We start from the raw sequence: 24,216 nt of genomic DNA, 5'->3' as shown, positions 1-24,216 counted from the left end.
ATATACCCTGGTTTACTGATAAAGGAACATCTTCAGAACACAACTCACAGAAAACATCGTGTGCTTCGATGTCATTTTTCACGCAATTAAGAAATTCAACATCAACTGATATGTTACCAACATTATTTAACAAGTATGGAAATATTTAAACCAATCAGAGGGTGATATAACAGACAGTGTGGTATTTTTTCTAACACCACGTAACCTTTTCATAGCTTCCCAAAACCCTTTAGAATCATTGCGTGACTTCATAATTAACTGCTGTTTTTTGACGTTCTTGATAGGCAGTCAATTTTTCCCTACAAAGACTTTTAAATGTATTTCTTACATCTTTGTAATTTACCAGATCACTGAACTTATTGGAACGCCTAAATTTTTGTAGCAAACTGAATTTTTCTTTTTTCATTTCCGAACAGTCTGTATCCCACCATGGTTTATTGTGACTTTTACCAGAACACTTCACACCCCCTACTTTACATTTAAGTGAACCAAACACTACTTCAAGAATGTTATTGAACAGGTGAAGAGCTTCATTGACATTCATTTCTACTGATAACTCTGTATTGAAATCGTTAAACATTCCAGAAGAAACAGCATCCTGAAGTTGTGTACGTAATGTGTCAAATTCTTCGCCATTCCATTTGTATTTATAATATGGTGCCACATTCATAGCACCAACAGATTTCGAAAAAAAATGAGAGAAACAGTGAGGGAATGACAGTTCACATTCAACAGGGAAGTGATCGGAAAAGTCAAGTGTACCAACTTGAAAAGTTTTGATGTTTTCAAATAAACGACTCGTGGCAAGGATATAATCAACAACGCTACAACCACGATCCCAGTCTTGAAACCAACAAGTTGAAGTTAGAAGAGCATACGTGGCAATGGTGACGAAACCAATTACCACACTGGTACATCCGCACCTGTACATGTATTCATTGATTGACGTCCACTTTGAATATGGCGAGTACCGCTCAACTGCCACAGCCCGCCAAGTTTTTGGGTGGCAAAATCCGCCAATTCGTGCCCGCCAAACAGCAATGCCGACATCCATCGTGACACTGATCCTTAATTGAAACGTCTGAAGTGGAAATTACCACTACATACAAAGTTAGACCAAGATATCAGTGAATATTCGGGAGTTCGAAGCACTATAGCTCTACCATCACTGAAGTTACGTAACCAACCCAGCAGACAGACTTGTTTTGTTCAAGGTCGCCTGCCGACATCGTGGACAGCCAGGAAGCCAGGAAATAGTTTGATTCAAAGTGAAGGTTTGAGCTAAGACCCAACTTATCCTCCACGATCAGCCATTGGTTCACCCGATCAGTCAAGGTAAATCACCATTTCATAGGGCTTAAAATCCCAAACTGGTATCTCGCATGGCAGACCTTGAACCTGCATCCGGGCGAGCTCTGCATGGCAGGGCTGTGTGTTACCGGCGTTGTAAGGCCTCCAGGAGGCCGTGCCATGCAGAGCTACATCTGGGCTTGATTTGCGCCGCAAATCCTGATCCAACCCAGTGGAGTTTAATGTAGACGACCATACATGCATCAAAACAGAGACAAAAGGTAAGAATCATTTTTTGTTGTACTTTTATTGGGAAATTCGGTCGAAGCACGGATGATTGAAACTGAGAAAACGTCAGAAATGCTGCTGAAATAATCGCGACCACCATTGGTAGCTATATATTTGTCGACCGTGCAGCAAACACTGAAAAGAAGGGCATAGATTTAGGGACGGCGAAGACGAAGAAGGCCGATCGCGCCGAACAGAAACACACATATTTATCTCGTGATGCATATTTCCATGATATAGACATGTTGCCCTTTCAAACTTTCTGCTGCAAATTTTAAAATTAAAATTTTCAGATGTATGTGACCCTATTGGGTGCACTTTATCATGGAATGACTCATATCTTTATCACTCTCCATATGCCAAGGCACACTTTGGGACCAATCGTCATCACTCTTTGCCAGTCTGTCTACATGTATGTTAGTCTGTCTGTCTGTATGTCCATGTTTCATACAGCTGTTGGCTTGTTTTGATAACTATATGGGAGCGAACAGTGACATTGTCACTGTTTTTGTAATTAGGGTGATACGTTAGCAATACTGCAGCAAATTTGATGAAACTTGGTAAGATCTTTAGCTCACAGTCTCATATAAGTTTACAAAGACACTTAGTGGTGTCATGCAAATTAGTTGTAATTTGCATATTTAATGAACTTTCCTAAGTAGTTGGCTGTGTCCAGAAATACTGCTTCAAATTTGATGAAACATGGTACAGATGTTGATCTTTTGGAACTCTAATACTGTGAGAAAGACATTAAGCAGTTCCATGCTAATTGATTGCTATTTTGCATATTCAATTAACTTTCATAATTAGTATGATATGTCCAGAAATGCTGTATCAAATTCATGTATTACAGATATCGATCTTCCAGTAGCGTTAAGGCATGCACAGATATGTAGTAGTATCATGTCCATTTACTGCCGATTTGCATATTTAATAAAATTTTGTAATTAGGCTGATATGGCCAGAAATGGTTAATCAAATTTCATGAAACTTGGTACAGATGTTGAGTTCACATTGATTTAACATTGAATAAAGACACTTTGCAGTGTTATGTTAATTAATATTTAATTTACATAATGAACTTTCCTAATTAGAATGATACACTTCATCAGATTTGATGAAACTTTGTACAGATCAGTCTACGATAACACCATAAAAGGAAAGCTACTTAAATATTCATGAGTTAACTTATTAGCCAATCGGTGGACTGCTTTTGGAAGCTTTATTGCAATTTTACACATATCTCCAGAAAGGTCTTTCTGTTGATGATGTTGATTGGTGGAAAATGGCACATTAATGTATTTCTATGCATGCTTTGACCTTCGATCTTGAAGCTCACCGCTGATTTTGATGATCAACCTCTGCATTCAGGCTCTGTGCAGTCTGAAAGACGTGCTTCTGCCCATTTTTGCGCAAACAACCATGGTAAATTCAGGGTTCGAAATACCCGGTGGTCATGCGTCAAAAGACCACCAATTATCTAATTTGGACCACCAGATTCTATTTTTGGTGGTCAATCTTGACCACCAAGTTTTTGGAGCAGTGTTTCATCTAGGCTGCGCGATTCCCCCTCTTTAAATTGGTGTGCTGCGCGCCGCCAAGTACGTAGAAGGGGCGACCCATCGCCCACTGCACTGAGCTGGCTGGAATGGCATATCCAAATATCATGGGTGTCACACTTCGATGCTTTTAACCCATTATCGGCACCTGTTAATACTTTGGCAACAGGCATTGTATAGTGTAGCAAGAACATTTACATGAAAGGAACTAATTTTAGTTCGATTTTGATACTTTTTGTACTTTCCGTATGCTGATTTTGCATATGAAAGCCTGTCAGCCCATTGAGAGTTACGTTCACAAAAGTTCATTGCCCTTGTCTCATTATCTCTGTACGATCGAGAACAGGAGACAAACTGAAGTTTTTGTGCATAGTATGAATATCCGTAACACTATGAAAATAATTCTGGTAGCAAAATTGACTCGGAAATTTGACTCTACTGTTACAGAAATGTTTTCAGTTCAGTGAATGGCATTGGCACTGTGAAGTGATACGATTGCATGCAATGAGAGTCACAAGCAAGCTGTAGTGTCAATGGGCCCGGTTTTTGAATTCAGTGAACAAACATTGACTTATTTTTCGGGCAAATAAACCCTAAAGTTAACTGTTGATGACAACCAACATTTCTGTTTGTTATTTTCCCACTGTAAAATGACTGACAAAAGCAATTGGAGCGAATCTGACATCGAGAAACTCCACCGTCAAAACACGGCAGACAGAGACCTCCTAAGTTGTTCGTTTTAACTTTACTGAGTCTGCGCACAAGACTACAAGACCAGCTAGGTCACTAGAAAAATACAGCTAACAGGTTTGTATAGGGCAATCTTGATCCAAACTCTGCTGTGGTTAGGGATGATATAAGCACAGTAAAAACGTGACAAACAAATATATATTATTTTTTCAGAAGATAGGAAAGCATTCCTTTATAACTACTAAAGATTTTTCTTGCTTTGTGTAATAAGTACACAAGTTCAGTTAAAAATGAAAAAAATCCCTTGAAGGTTCATGTACAGTGGAAATGGCTAGCTGTTAACAAACATACAGAATATTGTAGCATACAAATTACGCTACGTTTTCAAGGAATATTAATGCTTACGAATATTAATGAGCCATCCGCCACTCTTCTAAGCTCTACATACATTCACAAAAGAGATACTCAAATTTGTTGACTTTTGAAAACATCTTATATAGGATGGTGTTTGCAGCCAGCAGCTTGGATTGTGTAAGCAAGTGATTTATGGTTTGTAGTATGTGTATCACAAGTGACATCATTGCAACATTAAAAGTTACCTGTAAAGCCGTGGTTATATGTTTTAGTTAAATCCCCCCAAAATTTTAAAATCCCCCTCAAAAATTCCTGCAGAGGGGGACCAGTCCCCCCCTCCCCTGGTGTAGCATCCTAGATGAAACACTGTTGGAGGTCACAATTATAGTGCACTGCAGAGCTGTAAATCTTACATGCCTCTCACAGTTTATTGCTAGGAGTATCCAGAAACAATATATTGTCCTCAGAGATAGATATTTTAGCAGTTATCTAGTACACGTCTTGTCTGTTCAATCACAGTCCCTCCACTGTGGTTCAATGTCAGTCCTTCAACCCCACTCCATTACTCAACTGAGTGTTCCTTTAAATAGACAATGTCTCTCTTTGTTTTACTGTTTACTGCTATGATTATTGTGATAAAATCTGCAAACGTTGAATAACATCTCCTAGCAAATTTCGTCTATAGTCATTAAAGTGACACATACAAAACTTCATAATAGTCCAAAAAATGCAATAATTGTCATGTTATACAAGCTGTAATTGTCATTTCTTTATTACACAGTAATTCTGTCAAAACTTAAAATCTGTAACTCAAGTCCTTTGCATATAACCAGTCAGTCAATCACTCATGCAGTAGTCAAGTTGATCTGTAAATGACTGAAAATTTTCCAGTGGATTTACTGGGCATCCACATACATGTAAACCAACTTAACATGTGTAGCAGGATGGTGAAATGGTTCCAAAACAGCATGTACAGCCCACTATTCACCCCCATGGACCCCAACCTCCACAAGAATTACACTCTGATATTACTAATTTTTTGGACCACCAAATTTTGCAATTGACCACCAAAATTTGAATCTGGTGGTCAAACTTGACCACCAAACAAAAATTTAATTTCGAACCCTGAGTAAAGATCTTCTATAGGGTTAAATGTCACCAAGACAATGCGTGACGCCTTGACAAGAGTCTGATAATTATGACGGTCATCGCCGTAGCTGCCTTTCCAGTTACTCGCTCGCCTTTGAAGGCTTTGGCGCTAAGCTTGCGACCCCCCCCACTGTCGTATGTGTGAGAGAGTACATCAACACTCCAGTTTTCTGTAATGTTCTCATGAGTTTCTGTTTTTTTGTGAGTTCCTGTCATTCGATGTCCAGTCATCATAGCTCAAGCGTAGTTACTCTACCAGCGGCCAGCCATGCCACGGCCACTCAACAAAACCATGAACATGTATGTTTTGCCATGCATGACGATGCATGGTTTGCCCACGGGTACTGACGTGCTACACATTTGTCATTTACCGAACGATATATATATTAACATCATAATCTTAGTCGTAAACATCAAGAAAGATTTAATATCACATTATACATGCGAAACTTGATTGAAATTTTACATAGTAACGACTTCTGAGTACGGATACATCGACGTTCGCAACCCGGAAGAAACTGCTGTGAATTTACTGTGCGTGGTATATACGATCGCTGATTGGTCAGAATGACATGAATATTAATGTTTTATTCAAATTTGCCAGCTCCTTGTATGGCGTTATCGTAGACTGCAGATGTTGATCTCACAGTGTCGTGATACAATTCATTGACAATTGGCGGTATCATTTATTAATGATACCGCTAAATACCGATTAATTACTAATTGACTCATTTAATGACCTTTTATTATTAGTTTTGCAGCCCCCATTGGTTTTACATTTTCACCACCATGGAATTCATCTTTAATCACAGACCTAATTATTGAACAGGACTCTATCCTCTCCAAAGACTTGTAATCAAAGTACCCATTAACAAGTGGGGACTGTGTCGTCAATGATGACTTGCCATCAAAAGTATGCAAATGGGGTGGAAAAATGCGAAACTGGTCAAAAACTAAAACCTCAATGACTGCATGGCAGATTGCTTTGAAAATTGGTTTGCAATTTTCTAAGGTATACCTGGTATTGTTTAGCCGTTCTATGTCCTGAGAAACTATTTTCTTTTGCTAACTTTAGATGCAGAATTATTGACAATTCCGTCAAAAAATGTTAAGAAGTACACTGTGAGGACTCTTCGAAAACTAATACCAAAATTGGTGAATCCCACTGGTAAGTAAATTTGTAAAAATTACCGGTATATTGTACATTACCTATTTTCGGTTATTTATCATGAAGACAGGGCTGAACATATAACATGAACTGTGCATCAAAGGACAAAGAAATCCTGAAATAGCATTGAAGCTTTTATGTGTTGAGTGATCTGTAATATTCAGTTATTATACAACTATTGGTATTATGTTTTGTAGGCAATAAAGGTATGTGGGCTATGGAGGCACCTAAGTGGTGGCCAGTAGGAATTCCATTTGTATCTCCCAACACACCTGGTAAGTTTTCTTGTGTTTGAAGTTTTGTATATTTATCAAATCAGTATAAGCAGTAAACTTGAGAAGGGCTTTTATTTTTTGTGTTTTTTTGTCATTGACATTCATAATTAGTGTATATGTATACCATTGGCTATAGACATAATCATTTAATGTATATGTGTATCAGATACTAATATTTTGTACATACTGATATGTATAAAAAAGAGAGCTTATATGATAAGTCAGTGATATCTGTCTGTCTGTCTGTCTGTCTGTCTGTCTGTCTATCTGTCTGTAGCAAAAAACAGAACAGTAACATTTAACCTTTATATTTGGCAGATATGCATGCTTGACGTTACATGAGATTTTGTTAAAATGAAGTTGTCATTACCAAAAGAATACAAATGAACTAAAAAACAAAGAAAAATTGGTAAAAACTGTAAACTCTAATTACTACTGCTCAGATTTCTTTAAAATTAGCATGCAAATACCTAAGCAGGGTTCTCGCTAAAAGCCGGCAGCTGGCAAAAATAGCACCTGGGAAGTCTAAAAAACATGTGACCCATGCCGGCTGGTTTCACAGATGTTAAGTACTAAATTTTGTATTTTTGCTGAAATTTTGTATAATTGGCCATAAAATGTCTAAGGTAATACACGTCCCGATAAAACCCAGACGTCGTACTTCCATAAACAAAGAACCTACATTTGACCTTTCATGAGTATGTATGCCCAATCAGATTGAGCGTTATTGCGTAGACTTTCCAACTCATGGGAATTCACATAAGATAAGATGTCACTAGATGTAATAATTGCAGTGATTGTCATAGGCGTTTACATGCCTTCTGACATGCCCCAGGGGTCAAATGTGAATTTTCTCAAAATGCAGACGCGGAGCGGTATTCGGAAAAAGAAAAACGATATTCAACCCTACTTTACTAAAAAACAAAAATTAGACAAAGGTAACGTTAAAGTAAACCATGAGGTTTTGAAATGTAACCATGGTATTTTTTTTTTGCACTCGTTGTACTGGATTTGGGATACGGCCATACGTTCATTCTGTGTAATCAGTCAAGATCGTATAGTGTCCAAGCAGTCATCGGCTAAGTTTACTGTGTAGTGTATCACTCCCACAGGGTCGTTGAAGGCCGTTGCGTAAAACGAACTGTCTGAATCTTAAGTGTATCATGTGCTCGGTATTCTGTTTTATCCCATTTGCTTCATCACCAGTAAAATTAGAGTTATTTTCTTTGCAAAAACATAGCAAACTGTAGGGCTGTTGCAAGCTAAATGTGCCTAAATGGGTGTCAAAATCATGAAAAATGAACAACAGCCGACAAACTGGCTACTTATAAAATTAGTTAGGTTAGTCTTTCAGGTACATGTTTTGGGTATTGAAAAGATAGTTTAAATAGTTTGTGAATAGGAATACATGTATTAATATTTGATGGTAGAAGAACTCTTCGGACGGGACAAATTTCCACTGAGAAGTGAAAATGAACCTAAATTAATTATTTTTTATTGTGATTTTGATTAGAATATCTCTGTCTTGGCTGGAACCCATTTTTCAGACAATGTAGATAGCTTCTCATTATGATAAGAATATAATGTAACAATTTTAGGAAGATATATCTACAGGAAATATAAGTGTCACGTTGTTGCATTTGTTCCAATAACACAAAAATGCACATTTGCTAAATCAATCACTGTCAAAAAACTTTAATGCAAGCAGTATTAACAAAAATTAGTGAAAAACCTGTTTAGTATTCGTAATAAAGTTATATTGCAATCAGGAAATGAATGGTACAAATACTCTTCGGACGGGACACTCAACTCTTCGGACGGGACAATGAGATGTCTGATGAATGTCAAAGGCACAAAATTGCCAACTTTTGACATTAGTGTTTATTTTATTTTTAACATTACCTATGTTGTTCTATTCACTGAAATGGGCTCAAAGAGCAGTTGTTTAATACAACTCAACTCACACCCTAAAATGGACATTGTGCATTATTAATTCATTGAATATTTTGCTTTATTGTAAAAAGTGTATGATGTCATTGTTCATGTCATAATCATGTATTGGGTGTGAGTTGAATTGTTACAACTGGTAATTGAGCCTATAAGAGATAACAGGAGAATATAGTTGTTTACTTTTTAAAACATTTGCAATCCCACTGAAATTTTGGCAGACGAAAAATAATTGTCCTTTTGGGAATAGATTTGGGCCGCATCCGCACTTATCCACACTTCCCGGTACCAGAATTAGGGCCAACGTAAATTTTTACCGTCCTTTGAGACCTCTGGCCTGTCAAAGTTTAAAATGGCGGATTTGAATAATGGCGCGCTGTTTCTACTGTTCATGATTTTCCTGCGTTTTTTATGCACAAGAAGGGCATATATGACCACCACTCGCCCTTTTAATCATCAGAGAGATCTTCACTATCTCTTGGATGAGTGTAGGGTATATGTACAACGGCGGTGGAGAAATAATCAGTGCACGGCATTTTTGACATCATTGTTAAAGCCCCAATAGTTGCAAATGTTTGGCAAACCGATCTCAAAATATCCTTAGTTTTCCAAGAGTTTTCTTTGAATAAGACCCATTAGAGACTAAAAAAGTGTTTAACGCTGCCATGACTGTCAAAAGTGGCATGTAAATTCAGAGGTTTTAACGTCATTTTAGATTTCCTGCCATTTTCAAAAACTAATCATATGACAGAGAAAATAAAGATCAAAACAACAAAATGTTGGCCACTGTGTGTTGTGCATACAAGTAAATGGCATCATGCTTGTTTCTGGTATGATCACGATGTATATGTGCAGGAAGTACTCTTTTTTGTATTTTCCTGTGGTGGCGCCATTTTATGGGTGCGGCACCCTTTTATTATTAAGCCTGTTAAAATGTGTAGGCATGATCCGAATCAGCGAGCAGTGATACTTCAATACACGTCCTTGAATTAACATATTTACACAAACCAACTTTGGTTTGAAAATAAAATCATGAAAATAATGCATAAAATTAGCAGCGATTGGGGCTTTAACCAATGTGTCTCTTCCATGCACTGTGAATCGAATGACATATGGTCTCACTTGTGGAGCAAAGGTTGGTGGGAAAATATAGTTCTGCGTACATGGGATGATAAAGTTGGATTGAAAACTTTCGATACGTGTAAACTTTAGTTTTAGACGTCGTTTGTTTTGTGCGAATAGTATGACTAGTTCAACTTCGATCTATTGCGGAGAACTGGTCAACTGGGACCAAGGCCAACACAAAGTGTCCATACATGCGACTTTGCATCGGCCCACATTTTGTGTCAGCCCGGAACCCCCTTCTTGATGGGACCAAACTATGTCGGCCCTAGGCTGACGCAGCATGTCCACATTGGTTATTTTACGTAATTGGCCCAGGCCCAACACCGGTGCTACACCAAACTGGTCAATCTGAATGACATGTTTCAAGTAAACTAAAAGGACCAAAATAATGTCCTAAGTTAGTGGCTTTGTCTCGTTAAGTTGGTTATTGACATCATCCATACAATAGTTAAGTCATTCAGCAATATTTTGTAACTTTGGATGGGATCAATTTTAGTTATAAAATATGAAAGCTGTAACAACAATTCATCACAAATTATAAACAAGAAAGAGAATGACAAGTGTTCATTTGACAAAAGACTACAGTATAAGGCAAAGAAATGGCCTTTATATTCACAAGAATCTATCCCTGGGCATTACACTGTGAGTGGAAATGCCTTTTACTCAAAGATTTTCTGCAAATGCCTTTTGAAGGACATACAGTAGATGTAATTTATGATGACGTTTTTAAATATTTGTGTTCTATAAATCAACTGCATATCCTTGTCCTGGTTCAGGTTCCCAAATTGTTTTGAAATGCCCAGAGTTCAACTTATTACTTCAGCCAATAAATTTTTTATTATTTTACAATTGAATTAGTCTGGACTAAAATTCAAATGTCAACAATAACAATGCTGATATCAGCTGTGTTCACAAGATGAACACTGAACATATCATAATGCCTCAGGCAAGTTATTAAGAAAATACCGGTACAGTTGATATACATGCCACGTACTTTATGAAACCATGCAGGGTATTGTAAAGCTATTACAACAATAGTTTATCATGAAATGTGATTTATTTCTAAAATTTGGATGAATTTTCTGGTCTTTTATACTTAACATTTTGTATTATGTGCATTTTGCTCTTCGGACGGGACAGTCTGAATTTTTGAATAAATTTTAATTTTTACAAGGTAGAAACAATACATAAGGATATTATGTATGCAGCATTATTTATCACTTCATAGTATTTTTTTTTCATGGTGAAGTTTTTTGAAATGCATAAACAAAAGCGTATAGGCAACAAAATAAAGTTTCACTCTTCGGACGGGACATTTTTAAATTTCTAAATAATTCTAACCTTGTAGAAACTACAAACAATTCAGCAATCTATAACTATGTTGAATTATTTACCAATGTGCAATTGCTAATTGTGATGATATATTTACAGGGATTGTATCATGGAGAACCAACTGGTATTCCAGAATGTGTCCCGTCCGAAGAGCTCTTTGGATGGGACACATTTTGTGTTTCGGAATTTGTTTTCCTTTTGTAACTCAGGTCTATGGATGTAAATCATTTATATATTACAAACAGCAACTCTTGACATTACTCCGAATTCAAACCAATTTCTATTCTTATCTCAGTGTACTTTCTTGGATTTTCAGATAACATTTTTCAATTTGACACCATGTTTCGGAAAAATAGATTTGATTACATTTGCCCTAAAATGAACATGAGAATACGGATAGTTTTCAATCGGATTCGAACCCACAACATACGGCATCAGTCGCCTAGCTGAGAGGCCAGAGACAGAACCACTCGGCTAAATCTCCACTCCCAAAAAAAGAGTGGTTCAATAGCCGGCTAAGTTGTTACATTTTTCTGACTGAGACCGCCGCACGCATGCTCACTATCATACATCGCAATAGCTCAGGATCAAGGAGTATTTATAAAATTCTAAAAAAAACATGACTGCTTACCATTGTTCTTGGTTGATGTTCACTCACCATGGTCACAAAGCAAATGAGATCTTACAGATTTTCAAATATGGTTTTTTTGTCTTTTTTGTTACACATTACATACAACATTGCACTTGGGTAATTTGCTGCACACACACAATGAATTCAACAGACCCTTATTTTTTTTAAAGAACACCTTGAACTGTCTAACACAATGGACACAGAAAAAAAAATTGTTCCATATTCCTCAAGTATAGGTGACCTTAATAAAAAGTCATGGGAAAAACTCTACAGCTGTTACAACTGAAAAACACCATTTTTGTGACCTTTGAATCTGTACAGGAAAAAAATTAATTACACATTGGCATTTAAATTATCTCCAGTAAAAAATCATAGGAATCCCTAAAAAATAAACCTTGTGTGGGGGTTCGAATCCCGTTTGGGTTATAGTAAAAAATTTATATTCTTTAACCTGAGTGGACAGTATTGCTGGTGGATATTTACTTGTCCCCGAGTCTGTCTGATAGCTCAGTATAAACCTTCGTGCTTTTCCGATTACTATATGTGTGTGTACTGTGTCTGTGTGTGTACTGTGTCTGTGTGTCGTCTGCTCCGCGCACACCATGTTGTTCGGTCGCGCACAGAATTGCAACATCTAAGTCGGTTACTGTGACCAACTCTTTTGGGTTGGAAGCAGTGGCCGACTGGTTTTGTTTGAGGCCTATCAGCTAGGCGATGTTGCCGTGAGTGTGTGGGGGTTCGAATCCTGTTTGGGTTATAGTAAAAAATTTATATTCTTTAACCTGAGTGGACAGTATTGCTGGTGGATTTTTACTTGTCCCCGAGTCTGTCTGATAGCTCAGTATAAAGCTTCATGCTTTTCCGATTACTATATGTGTGTGTACTGTGTCTGTGTGTGTACTGTGTCTGTGTGTCGTCTGCTCCGCGCACACCGTGTTGTTCGGTCGCGCACAGAATTGCAACATCTAAGTCGGTTACTGTGACCAACTCTTTTGGGTTGGAAGCAGTGGCCGACTGGTTTTGTGTGAGGCCTATCAGCTAGGCGATGTTGCCGGGAGTGTGTGGGGGTTCGAATCCCGTTTGGTTTATAGTAAAAAATTTATATTTTTCATCTCATTTCTAGTATGTTATTTTTTCCAATAAATTTTATTTCATTTGCAGTGTGTCATTTTTCCAGGTCAATATTTTTTATTTCATTTCTTGTATGTTTTTTAATTCCCAAATATTATATTTCATTTATAGTATGTTACTTTTTCACGTCTTTAGTAAAAAATTTGTCAAGCAGTGTTGAGAAGACATCATAAACAATAATGGTAAGATTCTATTTGTAGTTGTACATATCATAATTCTTTGTTGTGATAAGAAATGAGAGAAGTAAAGTTCTTTTAACAAATCAATAATACTAGTTGATTTTATTTTCAATCATGCAATAAGTTTGATAGTTTTTATTGTAAATAAGTTGATTTAATTTTCAGTAGCATGTCAGTTCTTGTTCAATAGAGTTCTTATTGCAATACAGTGAAGTGTATCTATATATTTAAACAAATAGTTGTAGTTTGATTTTGCTTGTAGGTGCGTGTGATAATTCTATGTAGTGCATGTTTTTTGTAAACACTAGTGCGTAGTTGACACACAACAATATTCACTACTAAACACAGTAGGATTGCCACCATTTTAATAAAAGTTTTAATATTTCTTTATTTTTAGATATTCCACAGCAAACTTTTACTGAGCAGTCTCCTCAAAGCCAGCCTCCTGTTACCAGTCACTCAAAGAAAAAATCTCCAGCGGTTGGAAGGGGGAAAAGTTAGTGGTCTTTATTCTGTCCAAGCCTCAAAGATAGCATTCTCTTGAAATATTCTTGCAGTATAATGGAGGGATGCTAAGAATGTTATTTTAGTAACTTCACAGAATGTTGGTGTTCACTGTGAATGTGACAAAAGATAAATGCTCAACTTTACTTAAAATGCGCAATGGCTTCAGACATTATTCTGGATGTTCAAAAGAAAAATCATTTATGCTGTATCTTGTGAAATATGCAATCTCTTGTTGAGCTCAATTCAATTCTTTCTCAGCACAATTTTGTGTAATTTGTCTTTAATTTCATATTTGAAAGTATTGGAAAAATTGTGATGTGAAAGAATATCAGAATTAATAGTGCAAAACACAGTGTCTTATTTATCTATAGGGCTGTCAGTTATAGCCGGTCAGGGGGGATTTGCCTTCTAACACACCTCTTGCGGCCGCCTGTTTTCCCTATTCAAGGCCTGTAAAAATTATCTTTACACATGTTGTGAATTCTGAAATTCCTTCTTGTTTCTGCACAATGAGTCTTCAAAGTGTAAATTGTCGATAATTTATGCAAAAATTAAACAGGTGACACTTTGATGATTCATTGTGCAGAGACAAGAGCAGATTTCGAAGAAATCAGTACCTTCTGCTTTGGTTACCAAGTTCTAAACCAGGGCTTGAAATTAACTTTTCCCCCTGCTAGTCCGCTTGGGTTACCATTTTCTGAAATTTGAAGCCCGAGTGGACTACCAAGGGAAATATGGCTGGTAGCCCATGTATATTTTAGTTTAGGGATATTGTTTCTCATTAACCAGACAAGAAAAAGGAATTTTTCAAAATTCTGCCCATGAAGTGAATTTTCTAATCAATTGATGTGAATACTTGCACACCGAATACCCAAAGAGAACAGGTGTAGGCTCCCCCCTCAAAATATTATGTCTGTTCCTTGACATTCAGCAAAGGTGGTATGGCAAATATGCAAACAGGGATATCAAGGATAGCTGTACTCCCCAAAAATGCCATGACGTGCAGGTTCTGAAATGATGCACTGGTGACCAGAAAAGTTCTTTTTTTGGCTAAATGGACAACATTGATACTCAAAAATTTGGTGACCTATTGACAAATCGTTTCATTCTCAGAGTTGTATGAAAATTTTGATAGTCATCATGACAGTGACCATGACCTTCTCAGGCCATCGGAACTAGATATACTGTAGCAGTGCTAAAACTAGACCATCCGGATGGGCTTTCTGTAGGGAGGAGGTACATTGTCAATGATTGATATATTATGATCAAAATGCAATGAAAATGCGTGTTCATAGGCCATCATTCTGTGCTTGTCATCCAAGTACATCAGTGGAGATATTGAAACTTTGTTGCAAAGTTCCACTCCACAGTTGTCACATTCCCCTGGATGCATGCATGCACTCCTTCTGTAACACTATAAATGATATGTTCCCCTGGATAACTGCCAACTGTCTCATGCAGATGAAAACAAAGGTATTAAGCACTACACTGCAGGTGCTGAACATATGCCCGAATTATGACCATAAAGGTGTGTTAGATAGTTAAAGGATTTTCTGAAATGCTACAAAAGTAAGATGTATATTAAATTACATAGTTGGCACTCAGACAATAGTGCAATGCACGCAACGCCCTCCTCAAAGCATTGGGTGCTAAGCTGCACTGATTTCTTTGTACATATTCTGTCATACTTTTGTAATAACCTCATAACTCCCGACTAAGTATATCATAAATTACCTATAGCATTTAAAACTTGTTCAGGGGTTATAATTACAGCACTATAAAATTTGTCTTGCAGTGACTCTTCACATGCAAATTTTGGACATTTCCAACAATCAATCCCACCAGGGTACAAATGACAGAGGCCAACCTCATCTAAATCAAAGCGCTTTTCATCACTGGTACAAAGGATCTTTTTTTAACTCAGGTGGAGGTACAAAAGTATTCTCATTGTGGATCTACAAGATGTCATCTGGTGTTTAGGTTTCTCTTGTGTCAACTATGCTATCTTCTGTACAGGTGTGGCCCAACTATCAGGGTCATCTGTAGTCTTCAACAGCTGTGACATGCTTATCGCTGTTAAACCCATACCAGGCCTGCAAACGGTGCATCTCAAATTGTTCTGTTCTACGATGACTAAACTGTAGCTTTGACCATCTATTACACACAATATTGGGTAATTTTCATTGATTAGAAATACATCAATATCAACCTATTTAAGATAAAAGAATACAATGGCTTAATAATATTACAACTCTATTGCAATAAGGTCAGTATCCTTGTTATTGGGTTGTATACAAATGACATAAACAAAATAAAGCAATGAGAATCATGTAAAGAATCATGTAAACAATAATAAAAGAAGAGAATATAAGAATAATAAAAGAAAGAGAAGCCTTTTATCACTCTTCAAAAGTGGCACTGCAATCTTGCGACACTTGTTAAACACAACATGTAGGGTAGTACGGTCAACTCTGCTACAAAATTAAAGCTGATGCCATGTGGTTTGACACTTCTGCATTACTGCCAACACATTCTTGCTGTGATACGTATTGTTAACTTTTCCTGCCGAGCGCCCTTGTCCGTTATCCTGCCAAGTCAGTAGAAAACCGCCCCATAATATGTGCCTGCAAAAGATTGGCTCTCCTGCACGTTATCCTGCCAGGCATTTTGGTAGAAATCGCCCATTTTCAGGGTAGTTTTAGCCGTACTTATACGTGTGAGACTTCGATAATTTCTACATGCCCGTAGACAGGGGAAGGAGCTCAAGGGTTACTGCAGAAAAAAAATTGAGGTCACCGGCTTTGTTTGCCCCTGGGAGTGCGTCATTTTATTGCCGTTTCATGTTTATTTTCTCTGAAATAAACTCCTTCAGTATTGCACACGTCCGCTAGGCACAAACATCACCTCACTCGTCTGTTAGTCAGAGACCCTGGGGGTCGTGCTAGGGGTGCGGCAGCACCGGCAAACCTGTCCTGTTTCCCCAGGGTAGGGTCAATTGAATACGTACCTTCAACGACTTGGCAGTGTAGCACAAAAACTACGTTTTTGCCGTTGTATTAACGACATGGCTGAGCCATTGAAGCACAGCTCCACGTAGTTTAGCCAGCTCATTTGGGAGTTGGCTTACGAGTGTTACCGTTCATTACCGACTTAATCAAGTGGTCCTCAGTCAGGTACGGGTTTGTACCGTCATGGCTTGGGCTGCAGCTAACCAGTGACAACCAGTCACTACACCCAAGTCGTCAGTCTCACTTTTGCTATGCACGGGTACAACGCAATATGCTTCCATTGTTCTAGCCATCGACGTGTCCACATGCCTGGCGGCCATTGTACTACTAGATGGTTTGCATAACAAAAGCAGTCCCTGCTAAGTGCAGGCGGTATCCCCGTATCATTGACCTCATGTCCCCTTTTGAATTCTCAATACGCAAACAGGGTACGTAGTTACCAATGCGTCGGCAAGAGGATACGTTTGTCTGCAAACCAGAGCCAATACTTCGGACGATGGAATAAATAAAAAATCCAAAGCCACGTCCCTTGAATGGCACGGCCAAGGCGGTGAAGGACGTTGCCTGGCTTGAACTTGCAGAGCTGAAGCCCAGCTTAGTACGTCGGACACCAGTTTGTAATGGTATTTCCGAGTCATTCATATCCGTTCCATCAGAGGATCAAGTCGAGCCGTCCCGTCAAAAATACGTTCTCATTTTCAGTCATGCACAACTGAATAAGTGACCTTCGTCTCGCACCATCGGCACCATCTGCCAAGTCGTTTGCAAGAGGTAGCCTTTACGATTAGCATTGCCGAGTTGGTCAAGTTCGGCAGCAATCTCTATAGTGCAAGGCAGCCAAGTACGTCCAACTCCGCCAGAAAACGTCACCATGCTATCCTGCAAAGTCCGCTAAAAAGCGGTAAAAAAAACCCAGCCCCCCTCAGGTGTGGGGGACTGGCGGACAGGTTTCTGCACCTTTCCCTGTCTATCGACTCCCTGCAAACCCATTTCGAGGGGAAAAGGCATTCCTTGTCAGAAAACCTGTCCTTAATTGGATGACCCCTAAACGCATAGGGGATAGCAAAACGTAGTGCCGTCGACTTGGCAGGAAAGGGGGTACCCAAAAAGGGCCCGATTTTCACCGCGTTGGTAGAATAACGGTCACCAGTGCTTAGATTCTGGCTACACCGAATTTCAAGCAGATTTTCACCGACTTGGCAGGAAAAGGGTTAAACAGTTCGATGAAATGTACGGTCTTGAACCCACAATTCATGCAGAAGGCAAGTACTTTGTTGAGTAATAATTTGGTAGTTGTTTTACCTTAAATAGATCAGCTCATAATTACTATCAGCTCACTATTGTAACCCATATTGTAGCAGTTGACTGTAATTTCAGGGCTTGAAATTAGAAGTAGTCAATTACCAAATGACTACCAATTCCTACTCAGTGACTTCTACCTTTGTAACATGGTAGTTGATATTGACTACCAGTGCAGGGGGCAAATTCAGCTGTGATATCGATAGGCAGAAAACAACACTGTATTTCAATACATGAACTGCATTACGTCCATTGTTCATGTCGTACAATGAAGCCAATGTTTGTTATCCATGTATGATTTTCGCCATACCGGCAAATATGTCACCTTAACAAGTGGCAATTTAAGTAGAAAACCTCTCAAAAGAGACAGTAGATGTGCACCCTCACAGTGATAGCTCCATGATTCACCAAAGGTACAGACTGTTATCAGTAAGACACTTTGAGTGTATATCTTTGCTTTGGTGATTAATTGTTATCCGTACGCAAGTGGCAGGATACCAATAATTAATGTTAGGTCAGTCTGCTTTTCTTGGCATACTAACCAATTATAATGTACTTTATATTGTTGCAGATCACACCTATTCACTTGAGAACAACGACGTTAATGTGAGTTTACTTTCAGTTGCTCTCCTGTTTCGTGAAACTTTTAAATTCTATGCCCATTCTCATTGTAAACATTTTCCTTTTAAAAAATGCAGGCATTAGTTTTCAAAGAGGAGCACTAAGCTGTAATTACTGTGGTTTTCATGATCATACGTTTGTTTCTGAAGTTCAAAAAATTCAGTGATTAGTTTTTTTTGGTTTTCACTTAGCTGGGGCATTTTTTCTTTAGTTAGCTAACGCATGGAGGTAGGAGCTTTGGACCTCTGCGCCTACCTTATTATCTAGGGTGTACAAATGGAGAACAGTGCAGGATTGCCAATAAAGAACCTAGACAGCACTCTCAAATTTCACGGTGGAAATGAAAGCGAAAGGAGTAGCTCACCCAACGACAAATCTCAATTATTTTCAACTTTACAACTGGTAGCTTCGCACATAAGTAATCTATCAAAACTTGGTAGAACCTATTAAAATAAAATAGTATCAATCGGTTGACCTCAAAAATGAAATATAGTAATAGTCATCCTTCAGGGGCATTTGGGTTTTTTTTATCTCATAAGTATCTCAACCAAACTCTGTATCTGAATAGCTGCTAAATATCTCAGCCATTTGCTATAAACTATTATTGCTAAAACGATGCTAAATATCATGTGTTCTCCCCATCGACTCCAAGAAATCAAAACCGTGCAACTGGAAAGTGGAGTAAAGAACTGCCACAAACCACCAAACAAACACAACAATGGCGGTCCACCTGAATGCAGAAAGTGGAGGAATATAAGGTTTGTTGTGATCCTAACTACGCATGCATGATAACATGAACATGGCTGCCTCTGAAGCAACCAGTGTGAACGACGCGACCGAGTGTGAAGAAATTTGCGTAAAATCAGCTCAAAAAGTTTCATTTTCCCAAAAAAGGAGCCACTTGAGAACAGAATCACGTCAAGGAACGTCTTGTGGACATACGTTTCTTCATATTGGTAAACTGGGAGATTGTGAAGAGGAGCTGGAAGCGTTGTTGGACATGAATGGGAAAACAGAAGTCAGGATCTTGGAAGGTTTCTTATACGTATTATGACAATTGTTGGTGAGCAGTCCTACGAATAAAAATATGAACAACATGATACCCTGTTATTTTCAAATATAATTAAGCAAGACTCACCATGACAAATCACCACACTTGGTTGCTGTCTCATCAAACTTACAATAAAGTGTCACAATAAATTACATTGATTCATGGCAAATGCAATATTTAGTATTTTTTCAAACTACAGTATGTGTAGGTATGTCAGACAGAAATTGTTACAGTGTTAGAAATTTGTATGGACTCCATGACAACAATCTTTCCACAATCAGATCCGATTTGCTACAGTCTATTCAAAAGTTCTGTTCTGACCGTCTACTTACGCTGTCACACGAATACCCTGATTCTTCTTGTCGGACCACCGCCGAACTGCTGACGAATAATCGTACACGTCGACTGCAGGGCCATCAATGGCGATACGCATCAAACTATCTAGGGTAGCTTCTTTGAGGCGATTTCGTGGAAGGGTTTTCACCAGTTCCAACTGCGAAAATGTTCTCTCCGAATCAGCAGTGTGACACGAAAGGACATGGTTAATCTTCGCAAGGCTGCAGTGGTGATTGCCGGAAATGCACACTTTAGCGATGGCGATGTGCATAGCAGCTTGACGATCGCATTCGATGTCAAATCTTGGTGTTGTAGTGATGTTCAACGTACTTCTTAAAGCCGATCCACTGGTTCACTGCGTCTGCCGTGTCTTCTTGTCGAAGAAAATGTCGAGACAATTTTCTCACGTTGTCGCTGTTGCATTCACCAGAGCTTCTAACAGACTTGGGGTCCAAAACTCGAAAGCTGCCGAGAATACCGGTGTCTTCGTTAGGGAAACGTCGTTCGATGTTTTCGATGAGGATGTCCACGTACTTCTCACGGATGTTTTGCTTGAAGAAAACTTCGTCGTCAGAGCGCTTCTTGACAGATATGTCGGAGACTTCTAGTTTGCGGAGGAACTCTGGCAAACTTTGTAAATTGGTACCGTCACGAGACTTCATGTCGCTCAGAGTTGAAAGCGTTGACTTGACCAGTGACTTCAGCTGACTGTACTCAAACTCGGAAGCTTGCAAGGCCTTCGATAATCTTGAGATGTGTGGCAGCAGATCGCACATGAACAACATCATAGCTATGAAACGCCAGGAGGATATGAGAGTCTGTAGACCGAGTGCCTTGGCGTCACCACGCTCTTCCCCCTCACGATCAAGACTCAATATCACGCTGACGAAAGTGTCTTTAAGTCTTGTAAAGAAGATTCGACGCTAAGCCATCTTGTAGTGGACGGTTCGATGGGACGCAGTTGCTTCTCGTGAAGTGTTGACTGGACAGCCAGAAGACCTGCCATGTTGACCACACTGTTGTTGTAGTAGTCGTATATAGCTGGCGTAATACTGACGTGAATATCTTCGCGGACTGGATGGCATTCGCTGCTTGCACAGATGCCACCTGAAGTCTATGTGCCTGACAGTGCAAACCGATGGCTGCTGAAGTGATATAGGCGCATCACAACACCAGAATGCTTAACAGTCATGACACTGGCGCCATCGGTACCGATACCAACTAACTTCTCATAATCGAGTCCTTTTTCTTCGAAGTACGCGGTCACGTGCTTGGTTATGGTTTCAGCATTCAATGTCACAGTGAGGTTGTCACCATTGCGTTGCTTCAGAGGCACGATGATCTTGAGAAATTTGATGGATAGCTTTCCGTCCGCATCTAAAAACCTACAGTTCAGAGTCAATGGACCCTTTCACGGTTATCGACTCCATATTGGACAGGGGGCAAATGGCGGACACGGTCGCTTGCGGCGCTCTTTATTGTTGTCATTGTGAAAACCCGGAAATATATCGCCTGTTTGCCGCTGATAACTTTTTTCGCTTTGCGTATTTTTTTTGCGATTTACATCAAAATAATTGGTAAGTTGGTTGTACTTTATACATTTTTCATCTAATGATTCGTAATTTTTATGCATGTATATTTTTCCGTTTGTTTGTGACCGCGAAAGGTGATCGCCTATTACGGCCAGCTGTCAGATTTCTGGCGACTCAAGCGAGACTACCTTTATACCATGTAGTCTGTGATGAACTTGCGATACACTGCATGTATTTGTGATACTGAACAAAGGTACCTATCATCTTCTTTTTATTTAGGAATTACAATTTGAATAGTACAAGATTTCTACAAAGTTATCTTCCTAGCAACGGACTTTTCGTACGGTATGGTACCGTAGTGTAGCTCAGTCACTATTTGACCATTGATTGAACTTGAAGATTAAACTCAGACTGCCCATGCTTCGTTGGTGCTCTTTTTCCGTTGTCTGTGGTTGGCGTAGATCCGAAGTTTATCAAGCTTGGATGAAAGTCATGTATAATATATGGATTTCAAAGATTTTATGATCATATCTGTGATTTCCTTTCATATCTGTGATTCCCACTCAAGCCTCAAATCTACAAAACCAGGTTATGTTGGGTGTAGCTTGATCTCTTTTTAAATTTCTTTCTGTTAATAGTTGTCATCATGCCAGGTGGAGACCGTTGCTGCAAGCTGCAGGGTTGTAATAACGACACAAGATACCCTAACAGGCAAATCAAGCGTAGTCATGTGGGGTCATTAAGATTTCATAACTTCCCCTCAAATGAAGATCTATGTAGACAGTGGGTTGCTAGAGTAGGTAGAGGAAGGGTGGACTTTAAGCCTGGTCCAGGTATGCGTGTATGTTCCAACCATTTCGTAGAAGGGCAGCCGACCAAGGAAAACCCGTTTCCAACACTACTCCTCACAACCAACATGTCACAGTACCAGTCATCCCCCAGGAAGTGCAGAGTGTTGGAAAAGTGTACCAGTATTAACAACAACAATAACTCCCAAGGAAATACCAGTGTTGATATACCATCAGACAATGTGGACATCGATGACACAGGAATAAAAATAAGTACAGCATCAGAACAAATTACCAGAGATGCTGATATGCATTTTTATAATGGCCTGAAGAACTGTGCTGCTTTTGAGGCCATTTTCGATCATTTACTCCCAAAGGCAGCACATATGCAATATTGGAAAGGGGAAAAACAAACGGTGAAAGAAACACCATCAAGATATTCCACATCCGAAGTTTATTTCAATAGGCCAGGTCCATCAAGAAAACTTACTTTGCCCCAAGAATTACTTTTGGTCATGATGCGTCTTCGTTTGACATTACTAATACCTGATCTTTCGTTTCGTTTTCAAATTTCTTATGGGTTGGTGAGTTCTATTTTTATTACATGGGTTAAATTAATGAGTAGGGAACTTGGGTGGTTAATTATTTGGCCTTCAAAACAAGCAGTACGGGATAATCTACCAGCATGTTTTCGACGTTTCTACCCCAAGGTGAGATGCATCATTGATTGTACTGAAATATTTGTAGAGAGACCATCATGTCTCGAGCTGCAAGCAAAATTTTGGTCAGAGTATAAACACCATTGCACTGTAAAATTTTTAGTTGGCATTTCACCCAATGGATTGATATCATTTATCTCTGAGTGTTATGGGGGTAGGGCCTCTGATAAATTCATCGTACAGAATAGCAATTTTTACACATTGTTAGACCCATATGACCAGTTGTTAGCCGACAGAGGATTTAAAATACATGATGACTTGATGATAAAGCAGGTAAGGTTGGCAATTCCACCTAGCACTACTGCAAACCTACCAATGACAAGCACAGCAGTCACTGAAACTTCAAGAATAGCAAATGTACGTATATATGTTGAACAGGCCATCGGTACAATTAAACATTTTCGTATTTTGACAAATGAATTACCTGTTAGTTTATTGCCTATTACTAATTATATCATTAAAACTTGCTGTGCTCTTTGCTAACACTAACATCTGTGGTTTCATCCAGCATAACCGAATAAAACTCAGAGCTCTTCAGTTCATAGATTGTTTTGTCATCGATGACGGATGATAAGATGTGCAACATTTCTTGCCTCGATCTTTCGCTGCAGTAGGTGACGTTCTTGCTGACGTTTAAATCTTGCCTAACTGACAAGCCAAGCTGGCTTAGGAGATAGAGAGTCGGCTCAAAGTTTGTGGTGTGTGGTATTGCGACGCCTAGTGAGAAAATACAGGATGGTGAAAGCAGAGGTAATGGTGTTGCGCTCGTAGTTAGGGGAATTACGAGTTGAGAGGTACCAGTCTGGATCGTAATGCTTTCAGTAACTGAAGCCGATACACCAAGATGTAGATTGTAACACAACCTTGTACTTTATTGCAAGATGGCGACCGTGTCGTTCACTGTCAACGGTCTGATCTCAAGTCTCAGTCTAAACTCTCTACAAAGTTAAATACATCTTCAAACTTACATAATTACAAAAGTTATCACGTGGTAATTTTCCCGCCAGTCTTTGATTGTTTCTTAAGATTAAATAAGATCACACCATGGAATATCCCATTCTCGATTGTTCTCAATGAAATCTTAACCAATAATTAATTAAACTATCACACTATCTCTTATCTGCTTCTCGTACGATCTGAGTCAATGAACTTCACACGCCTTGGCCACGTGAGGGACGCTTCAAGATAAAATCTCTACAGGGAGGGGCGTTACACTCTCCCACCTTTTTTATAACCA

The 24,216-nt window shown here is 38.8% G+C and overlaps 1 long non-coding RNA gene across 2 annotated transcripts; it reads left to right on the top strand.

Moving 5' to 3' along the window:
- The first annotated feature begins 1,195 nt into the window (after window positions 1–1,195).
- LOC139130909 (uncharacterized) lies at window positions 1,196–23,470 on the top strand. Of its 2 annotated transcripts, none has more exons than XR_011552016.1 (7): window positions 1,196–1,335; window positions 6,406–6,498; window positions 6,696–6,773; window positions 13,075–13,121; window positions 13,516–13,614; window positions 18,504–18,538; window positions 19,206–23,470. It is a non-coding gene; the product is annotated as an uncharacterized lncRNA (long non-coding RNA). The 2 variants fall into 2 exon arrangements; XR_011552017.1 differs by having other exon boundaries at window positions 1,196–1,571.
- The last annotated feature ends 746 nt before the right edge of the window (window positions 23,471–24,216 follow it).

This window comes from Ptychodera flava, chromosome 4, assembly GCF_041260155.1.
Source record: "Ptychodera flava strain L36383 chromosome 4, AS_Pfla_20210202, whole genome shotgun sequence".
NCBI classification, from domain to species: domain Eukaryota; kingdom Metazoa; phylum Hemichordata; class Enteropneusta; family Ptychoderidae; genus Ptychodera; species Ptychodera flava.
The sequence above is the reverse complement of the archived record's forward strand: the minus strand, read 5'-3'. Positions and strand labels throughout refer to the sequence as shown.